We start from the raw sequence: 10986 nt of genomic DNA on the forward strand, positions 1-10986 counted from the left end.
TAAGACCATAAGACATAGGAGCAGAATTAGGCCACTCGGCCCATCGAGTCTGCTCCGCCATTCAATCATGGTTGATATTTTTCTCATCCCTATTCTCCTGCCTTCTCCCCATAACCCCTGAACCCCATATTAAACAAGAATCTATGTACCTCTGCCTTAAAGTCACTCGGTGAAATGGCCTCCACAGCCTTCTGCGGCAAAGGGTCCCACAGATTCACCACACTCTGGCTGAAAAAGAATCCTCGTCATCTCTGTTTTAAAGGATCGTCCCTTGAATCTGAGATGGTGCCCTCTGGTTCTAGTTTTTCCTACAAGTGGAAACACCCTCTCCACGTCCACTCTATCCAGGCCTCGCAGTATCTTGTACGTTTCAATGAGATCCCCTTTCATCCTTCTAAACCCCATCGAGTATAGACCCAGAGCCCTCAAACGTTCCTCATACGACAAGTTCTTCATTCCAGGAATCATCCTTGTGACCCCCCCTCTGGACCCTTTCCAAGGCCAGCACATCCTTCCTGAGAGATGCCCAAATCTGCTCACAGTACTCCGAATGGGGCTTTATACATCCTCAGAATGCCTGGTCTTATTCTAGTCCTCTTGACATGAATGCTAACATTGCATTTGCCTTCTTAACAGTTTTTCAAACTTTTTTTTCCAGGGACCCATGTTTAGCATACGACCAACCTTCGGGACCCACGCCGGCCGGCCATCGTGACCCAGGAAGGCAGTCATTCGTGACCCACCATTTTTGCTTACCTTTAATGCGAGAGCTGAGCCTGCTTGATCCTCACAATCTCACTCCAAGCAGGTTCACAGGGGGAGAGGGCTATGCACATTTCGGGTGCAGGATTCAGCCGGGTCCTTTGTGCCGTCTTCATCTTAGTGAGGACGGAAAATCCAACCTCGTACACGGAGGTCGTTGTGAAGGGCAAAAGCAACAAAATGCTTGTTTGGCTCAGGTCCGGATACTCCTCGGAGACGCTACTCCAAAATGCTGACAGTTTGATTGACTCGTGCCGTCTTTTTAATGCGCTGTCAAAACTAAGGCGCAGAAGTTCAGTCAGCTTCATTTGGAATCAGTCTATCCAGTCCATCCACACCTGCCTTACTAATGCTGTTTTATTTGATGTCCCGTAGCAGTGTGGGGAACATGTAGTGATTTAGGCTTTGCATCGCAATTGCCAAACTGTCAATGAGTTTTGGAAAGCTGCGATTTCTTCACAGAGCCGAAAGCAATCGCCATCCTTCTCTTGCTATTTGAGGTTCAGTTCATTTAGAATTGAAAAGATGATAGTTAGCATCCAAATTTCATCAGCAATCGAATTAGACAGAGAGGACAATTTCTGGAGGAGGAAAGTGTGGAATTCGTACCTCAGTTTGTAAACTCCGAATATCTCCCCTGTTCAGTCATCATTACAGTAACCCTTCAAGCGAATGATGTCAACCGTCATTGGGATTGACTGATCGCTGTATCGATTCAATGCTTTAATGTAGTCTTAATGGTCAGCAAAACAGTTTCAGTCATCCTTCGAGGGCGACGATGTGATGAATTCCCATGGCTCTCATTATATCCCTTGCCAATCGTTCAGTTCAGTGCATAGTGAGACCATGAGGGATATAGACTCTCTCCAGATCACTTGAGTAATGTTTATGGTTGCCAAAAAGATCGATAAAATAGCCTTTGTTCATCACCAGTGATCACCGCGCCAAAAGCCGCCGCCATCCGCGATCGCACTTTGACCCCAGGTTCAGGTCCCAGCACTCCGGGCCGCATGAGCGCTGATGAACGCCGCAACGGCTGGCCCCGTGATCCTCCTGACATCTGCCCGCGACCCACCTGCGTGTCGCCACCTCCACTTTGTAAATGCCTGCTTTATATACATTGTATCCGTGCCTGAGGCCAGCGTCAGCTTTAGCTCACTGGCTACTTCACAGCATCAACTTAATTGTAAGTTCAAACCTGTCTCACCGTGGGCGCTGTCTGGCGTTTTTAATATTTCCAAAACATGTGTTTTGCACTGATGAAAACCAGACCCAGATTTCTAAATTAGAAGTAGGTGCATTTTTTAGAGGTTGCACTACAATTATGTTTTAATGCGCCTTGTGCCACGTGTTTGCTTTCTGGTTCTCACTGCGGAATCCCAAGCTCGATTCCAGCTCTGCACAATTACTGACCTCTTTGATTTGATTAGAGTTATTATTCTCACATTATTAGTCGACAGTAAAAAGAATGGTTTATTGCATGCTAGACAGAGGACGCATGCCGTACATCGGGAAGGAAGGAGCGACTGCAGAATGTAATGTTACAGTTATAGCTCGGGTGTAGAGAAAAGATCAACTTAATACAAGGTTGGTCCATTTTAAAGTCTGTTGGCAGCAGGGAAGAAGCTGTTCTTGAGTCGGTAGGTACGTGACCTCAATCTTTTGTGCATGTTTATTGACGGAAGAAGGTGGAAGGGAGTATGTCCGCGGTGCGTGGGGTCCTTAATTGTGCTGGCGGCCTTTCCGAGGCAGCGAGAATTATAGATACAGTCAATGGATGGGAGGCTGGTTTGCGTGAAGAATTGGGCCACATTCACGACATTTTGTAGTTTCCTGCAGTGTTGGGGAAAAGCAGCATCCATACCAAGCTGTGATACAACCAGGAAGAATGCATTATATAGTGCATCTGTTAAGGTTGGTGAGAGTCTTGCTGAAATGCCAAATTTCCTTCGTCTTCTGAGAAAGTAGAGTTGTTGGTGATCTTTCTTAACTATAGTATCGGCATGTGGGGACCAGGACAGGTTGTTGGTGATCTAAACACTTAAAAGATTGAAGGCTTTGAAGTTAATTCCCATTGATGTAGACCGGGGCATGTTCTCCTCTACGCTTCCTGAATTCGATGACAATCTCCTTCGTTTTGTTGACATTGAGGGAAAGATTATTTTCGTGTACCAATTCGCCATATTCTCTAACACACTTTGTCAATTATTCACAACTTAAATGGAGCAAAAGTGCATTAAGGATATTTTCTTTATTGATTATCTGATTTTATAATTTAGAAACGAGATTATATCGTGGGAGTGTGCCTTTAAGAGAGGTTTTGGCTCATCACATGGCTTCAGTGATGTAATTTTGTGGTTAAAGCTGAGCTGCGGTTGTGTGATGTTTTTACTTTCGCTTTCAATTTTGATTAGTGTGGACTCAGACAGAGAAAAGAAGTGTTTTGGCCTGTTTATCTATTTTCACTATTAATATCTGACTCAGTAAACATTTTTTTAGTTATCTGCTTTGGTAAATTAAAAAATATACAGTTTTCTCTCCGGAATCTTTTTAAACCTGATGAGACGAAATTAGAATCTCAGGAAAAGTCAGTCTTACTCAAGTGAGACAGCAGAGTGCTGGGCCACGCCCTTGAAATGTGGTTGGTCGTTCATGGGATTTTGCTTTGGATTTGGAACAGTTAAGGTGGAATTCATTGAGTATTATACATAGATTACTGTAGCTATATGGTGTCGTTATTTTTGTAATTGATAATAGTTTTTTCTGTGTTTGTTTGTATACATATGTTAACTAAGTTCTTAGAATAAAGCTTGTGTTGATTAAAGTGTTTAGGAAGACTGTTGAATCACACCTGAAGGGGAGGCTCTTGTGTTATTCCTAGCCAAATTCAACATAAAGATTGTCGGTCAGTTGGACTTCATAACATTGTTTGGAGTTTCTTAACCCTGACCTATAACAATTATTTACTCAGGCAAATGTAATAATCCAGTTTGTGTTTTGTACATGATACAGTGTTCCACATAATCACGAAAAGCACTCAAGTAGTTCGACACAAGACTGGACCAAGTATCGCGCTTGATTGCTCCCCCTTCCAGAAACATTCAATCCCTGCACCTCAAACGCACGGTGGCAGCCCTGTTTACCATCCGAAAATGCTGCACTGCAGTAACACAACAACGTTCCTCACACATCAACTTCCAAACGCACGGCCACTATCATCTTGAAGGACAAGAACTCCCTAAAAACACGTTGGGTATACCCTCACCTCACGGACAGCAGCGGATCAACAAGGCAGCTCACCGCCACCTACTGAAGGGCAATTCGGGATGGGAATTAAATGCTGCCCGAACCAGAAACTCGCAAATCCCGTTCATTTTTAATTGCATTTCTGCTTTGAATTTCTGGGACATGGGGTGAACTGATTCCCATTATTACGATAGAGTTCATCATATAACTCCTGCTTCAGAGAACCTGGATCTAAGGTATGAAGAATAATTGGCACTACATAACACGAAAGGAAGGTATTTGCTCCACCATTACAGTGTCTGTGCCCATCATTACTGTTATACAGACACATGGTCAGAACATTGAATATAGGAGTTTGGACGCCTTGTTGAAGTTATACAAGACATAAGTAAGTCTACACTTCGAATACTGTGTACAGTTCTGGTCTCACTATTATAGAGATGATATTATTAAACTAGAAATAGTGCAGAAACGTTACACAAGGATGCTAGCGGAAATTGATATTTTGAGTTATAAGGTGCGTTTGGTAGGCTGGGACCTTTTGCCCTGGAGTGTAGGAGGCATAGGGGTGAAATTCTCGAGGTCTATAATGTTAATAGAGCAGAGGTAATGTACATCGTCAACATATTTTCCCAAAGATAGGGGAGTGTAAAACAAGAGGTTTAAAGTTAAAGTGTCCAGAGAGTAATTTCTTCACAAAGAGTGTGCTGAGTGTCTGGAACGAGTTGTCAGAGGAAGTAATGGAAGCGGGTACAATGTTGTCTTCTTAAGGGGATCAGGGCTTATGGGGAGAATGCAAAAGAATGGGGATGAGAAAATATCAGCCATTATTCAGAGGCGGAGCAGACTCGATGGGCCGAGTGGCCTAATTCTGCGCCTATGTCTGATGGTTTTATGGTCTTACGGTCTTTAAAAAAGCATTTCGAGAGCATATCCGAAAAATTGGCCTGGAGGGATGTTGGGCAAATGTTTGCAATTGAGACAAGCCTCGTGGTAAACATTGTGCAGCATGGATAAGTTGGGCCGAAGGGCCGATTTCCATGCTGTAAACCTCTCTGCCTCTGTAACCATATCCCACCTTCCAGATCTGTAACGCTGCAGATTCGAGCACTCCATCTCTATGCCCAAGTGATTTTGAAATTTTGCTGTGGGTGTCTGCCTTTATCATTCTCATGGACAATGGTCCCCGAGTGAATGAAAGGATCTGAGGAAAAGGCAGGAAATGACATTGAGGCAGAAACCCGATACCCAATTACAACACTGAGGGATCACCCGATACCCAATTACAACACTGAGGGAGCACCCGATACCCAATTACAACACTGAGGGAGCACCCAATACCCAATTACAACACTGAGGGATCACCCGATACCCAATTACAACACTGAGGGAGCACCCGAAAACCAATTACAACACTGAGGGAGCACCCGATACCCAATTACAACACTGAGGGAGCACCCAATACCCAATTACAACACTGAGGGATCACCCGAAACCCAATTACAACACTGAGGGAGCACCCGATACCCAATTACAACACTGAGGGAGCAGCCGATATCCAATTACAACACTGAGGGAGCACCCGGGACCCAATGACAACACTGAGGGATCACCCGATACCCAATTACAACACTGAGGGAGCACCCGATACCCAATTACAACACTGAGGGAGCACCCAATACCCAATTACAACACTGAGGGAGCACCCGATACCCAATTACAACACTGAGGGAGCACCCAATACCCAATTACAACACTGAGGGAGCACACGATAACCCAACATAGAGGCAGAAACAGAGAGTCAGGCAGTCAGAGAGAGGTAGAGACAGACCGACAGGTGGAGAGAGACAGGCAGCGCAGGGGGAGAGAGGCAGTGACAGAGAGACAGGCAGAGTCAGGCAGTCAGAGAGAGATAGAGACAGGCACAGACAGAAGATGGAGGCAGTGAGAGACAGATAGCCAGAGTCAGGCAGAGGCAGAGGGAGAGAGGCAAACAGTGACTAACAGAATCAGGCAGTCGGAGAGAGGTAGAGACAGGCCGACGGGGGGAGAGAGAGAGACAGACCGACAGACAGGGGAGAGAGAGAGAGACAGACAGAAGATAGAGGCAGAGAGAGAGAGACAGACAGACAGAGACAGACAGAGTCAGGCAGTCAGAGAGAGGTTGAGACAGACCGACATGGGGGGAGATACAGAGACAGGCACAGACAGAAGATGGAGGCAGTGAGAGACAGACAGCCTGAGTCAGGCAGTCAGAGAGAGGTAGAGACAGACCGACAGGGGGAGAGAGACAGAGACAGACAGATTCAGGCAGTCAGAGAGAGGTAGAGACAGACCGACAGGGGGAGAGAGAGACAGACAGACAGACATGTTTGCACTACTGCCGTGGGGGGCAAGGGGAGGGTGGGTAAGCGCACCTTCGGACCAGCGATCGCCTCATTAGCCAGTGTGACTCCCCTGCCGTGCTGCAGCTAAGGAACCTGGTCGTGTTCTTCGACTTGGTTCAAGCGAACTCCCCATCCTGACTCCAACGCCATTATCCTTATGAGGCCAAGTGTGAGAATGCCCAAAGTCGACCAACTCTTCATTTCTATGGCGCAGCTGCCCTCGATCCCGCTGGAGTCGGATCACCACGTTGTGTCGGGAGGCTCGCTCCATCATCTGCGTACACGCAATTTAACAACCTGCTGCTGGAGGACGAGCGGTGCCTTGGCTCGTTTCGACACTGCCGGACCTGTTAGAGAAGGAAGCGGGCAGGCTTCCCGTCCTTGAGGCGAGGGTGGGACGTGGGCAAGACTCACGAACTGGACTCAGACCGATGAGGACCCAGCTCTGCGACTGATGCACAGAGGTTAGATAGACATGCTGTCACACCTGCAACTTGGGAGGCTCCGTTGCGCATGCGTGAGGTGCCAGATCCAGATCCTCATGGACAGGCACTGTGCCTGTCACATCTTCCACTCGCTGGAAAAAAGGTGCGGTGTCCGTCGGCAGCCCCTTACGCGGCTGGCTGACGATGTGGCCCTCCATTTGGATCCGAGTGGCACCAGGGCCCAACATCAAAGTTGCAAGAGTACCCTCTTCTCCACGGACCCATCCAGCGAGAATGCTTGCAGAATCTTCTGGCAGACCTACCGCAAGTCAGCTTGGAGGGCGCCGGGAGACTTGATTCCCCTGTGTGGCTGGAGGAGCTGCCCACATCGCTCTCAATCTGATCCAGGGCGAAACCCATGGGCTTGAAGGAGTTCTACAGGGCGCTTTGAATAATGGGGGAGGGGGGGCGGGGCGGATGTTTAATACAGCTCGTCGATCTCACTGAAGCCTGCACAATTTTGAGGAATTGATCAGTTCCCCTCCCCACTACGCGCTGCGTCTTTGAATGAGGGATTTCGCATTTTCAGGGCATGGGGTAATGTGGATAAAGGCTGACATCACTTTGCTTTTGGGATCCTGCTGCGTAGATTGTGCCTGCAGCCTTTCCCGCACTGAGACACTCGTCGAATGGATTTTGCCGATGAGCTACATGTGGATTACATCGTCTGTCCCTCATCCACCCCGCTGCCATTTCTCAATGCACATCATTGGGAAATAAGCAACATTGCGGCACAGCGTCAGTTTGTAAATTGCTCAGAAACTTATGTGAGAGTGAACATTTACCCAGATTCGTCCCTGGATGGGGCACAGAGCAGGCTTCAATGGCAGATTATTAAGATCACGTGCGAGAGTGGAGAGGACATGTGGAAGTCGAGCCCCAGAGAAATAGGGAGAGAGATAGTGAGTGAGAGGGATAGAAAAATAGAGGGGAGAAGGAGATTAGAAACAGCGACGGGCAGAGATAAAGGAGAGACAAAGATAGGGGAGAGCGAGGGACATGCACTTAGCGTTGGGGAGAAACAGAGCGACGGGAGGCACACAGAGCACAGGGGAGACATACAGAGCGAGGGACAATATACAGAGCGAGGGGGCGAAATACAGATCGAGGGTCGATATACAGGTGGGAGTGTGTAAGGGAGGGTGAGCGTTGTGGGGTTGGGGAATTGAGTGGGGAGAGTGTGTTGCGGGCGGCAGGCGGTGAGGGTGGTGTGTGTTGTAGTGTTGGGGAATTGAGTGTGAAGGGTGTGTTGGTGGGGCTGGCGGTGAGGGTAGTGGGGGTGATGTGAGAGTGTTAGGGATGGTGAGGATTGTAGAGTAGGGGAATTGAGTGGGGAGAGTGTGTTGCGGGGGGCTGGCGGTGAGGGTGGTGTGAGAGTGTTGGGGTGGTGTGTGTTGTAGTGTTGGGGAATTGAGTGTGAAGAGTGTGTTGTTGCGGCTGGCGGTCAGGGTAGTGTGAGGGTGTTAGAAATGGTGAGAGTTGTAGTGTTGGGGCATTCAGTAGGCAGGGTGTGTTGGTGGTGATGGTGGAGGGGGTGATGTGAGAGTGTTAGGGATCGTGAGGATTGCAGTATTGGGGAATTGAGTGGGGAGGGCGTGTTGGTGGGGCCTGGCCGTGTGTGTGGTGTCAGGTGGTGTGGGTTGTAGTGTTGGGGAATTGATTGGGGATTGGTGGTGGGGCGCGACACGTTGCCCCATGCAAGACTGCTGACGTTCTGAAGAAGCCCGTCTTCCAAAAGAGCAATCTCCATTGTTATCCAGTCTGAGGCTGTGAAGCGGCAAGTATAATTGTCACCTCGAAGGTGCCAGGTGATGATCGTCTCTAACAAACAACACTATAAGCATTGCCGCTTGACATTCAATGACATAATTGTCACAGCTTCAGCACTGTCAATATCTGGGAAGTAATAATTGGTTGAAGTTCAACTACTGAACTATTGAAGTACTGTAGCTGCAGGAGCAGCTGAGAGAACTGTATTATTGCGGCGGGTATGTCACATTTCGTCTCCAACAAATCCTGCCCACACATTGGCATGTGCGCAAGTTAAAATTGTGATCTAATATGGCGCTTACCTGGACGAATACATGTCCAGTAACATTCAACCATTAAATAGCCAGAAATATCCTAGTGCGTCACTTATACGGATGTCCACACTAAATATATCACCTACATAGAATATCCTTGAAAGAGACACTTTAGAAATTTTAAACCTATTTACAGAATAGTCACAGTACATGGAAGGATATGACTGAAAAAGAATGCGACATAAATATATTAAAAGCTTTGATTAATGTCGAGCACATTTGCTTTTTGAATACAGCGGTTATGGTTATGGTTAATAGTTAATAGGGCATCACGGTGGAACAGTGGGTTAGTCCTGCTGCGTCACGGCGCCGAGGTCCCAGATTCGATCCCGCCTCTGGGTCACTGTCCATGTGGAGTTTGAATATTCTCCCCGTGTTTACGTGGGTTTCGCCCCCACAACCCAAAGATGTGCAAGCGAGGTGGATTGGCCACAATAAATTGTCCCTTAATTGGAAAAACTGAATTGGTTACTCTAAACTTATTTTTAAAAACTAGTTAATTAATGTTTCAGAATTAGCGTCTTGTGACATGAATCTACTCTCTCACGAAACGTCATATGTTTGTTCAATTAAAAGAAAACTCAGCTGAACTATGTTACGACATCACTATCCCAAGGCGATCCCACCAGATATAAGTTAAAATCTTTGGGCATACGTTACCTCAGAGTTCAGCACAGTACAACGGCAAGTGTCAAGAAGGCATCAATTACTTCACACTGGAAAATGCTGGAAACATTTGAAATGATCGCCAAAATATTCTACCTGATTCTGGCCATAATTGGTGTACCTGGTGAGTGACCATAAACCTTGATTTTGTGTAAATCTTTGTCTGAATTTTCCTGTGGTTTTACTTTGTGACAGATACAGTTACATCTTTCGGGCACTGTTTCCAATCACCCGCTCGGTAAAATATTTTAGCTACAGTGAAATGTCTTGACGTTTATCTGTGCTTCTAGTCTGTTTCTCCAGCTTGTAATCAACACGTTTCTTACACAAAGGCTCCCTGAATTATTAAGCTACTGTATTTATTGGGAAATTGTCCTATCTTGAATCAGATCGCATGGAAATCATACTCTCTGAAGCAAGTATAACTGGAAATCAGGCTTAAATACCAGTGAGTGTCGGGCACTTATGAAAGTAAAATCTCTGACACCACACAATGCGTGTTACTGGATGCACATGCCAGTGTAGAATTGTGCTGAGGGCAGATCACTTATCAAGGTGAAATCCCTGACACCGTACTTCACGTCTTACTGGGCGTATATGCCAGTGTAGAAATGTGCTGAAGGCGGGTCACTTTTCAGACGACAATGACTTGGCGCATTTTCCACAAGTTATGGGTCTACCTGTTTCCGGATATTTCCTGAGTAGGTCACTGACTGAAATAAATCCGTTATATTTTATTATTGCTCAATCGCTTTATTCCATGGAGTTGCCTCAGTGTTGTACCAATATAACCGTGTAAAACGGGAAAATATATGATGTTAGATGATGAAGCTGGTTAATGAATATATAACGTTTAAAAATTCATTTACGGGTTGAGGGTATCGCTGGGTAGACCAGAATTTTTTGCCCACCCTCGTTACCCTTCAGAAGGTGGTGGTGAGTTGCCTTCTTGAATCTCTGCAATCCTTGAGGTTGAGGCACACGCACTGTGCTATTATGGTGCGAGATCCAGGATGTTACCCCAGCGACAGTGAAGGAGCGGCGATATATTTCCAAGTCAGGGTGGTGAGAGACATGAAGGGGAACCTCCAAGATTGGTGAGTTGGCTGGACGGCTGCCACTGTTCGTCACTGGTGGAGGGTTTGAATGTTTGTGGAAGGAGGAGCAATCACACGGACATGATTTCCCCTTGATCGTGTCGTGCTTCTTGAGTGTTGGTGGAGTTGGAATAATCCAGACGATTAGAGCGTATTCCATTACACTCGTAACTGGTGCCTTGTAGATGGTGGACCAGCTTTTTGGGGGGGGGGGGTCAGGAGGCGAGTTACACGCCCTAAGGTTCCGAGCCTTTGACCT

The sequence above is a fragment of the Scyliorhinus torazame genome, chromosome 23 (assembly GCF_047496885.1).
Source record: "Scyliorhinus torazame isolate Kashiwa2021f chromosome 23, sScyTor2.1, whole genome shotgun sequence".
Classification (NCBI taxonomy): Eukaryota; Metazoa; Chordata; class Chondrichthyes; order Carcharhiniformes; family Scyliorhinidae; genus Scyliorhinus; species Scyliorhinus torazame.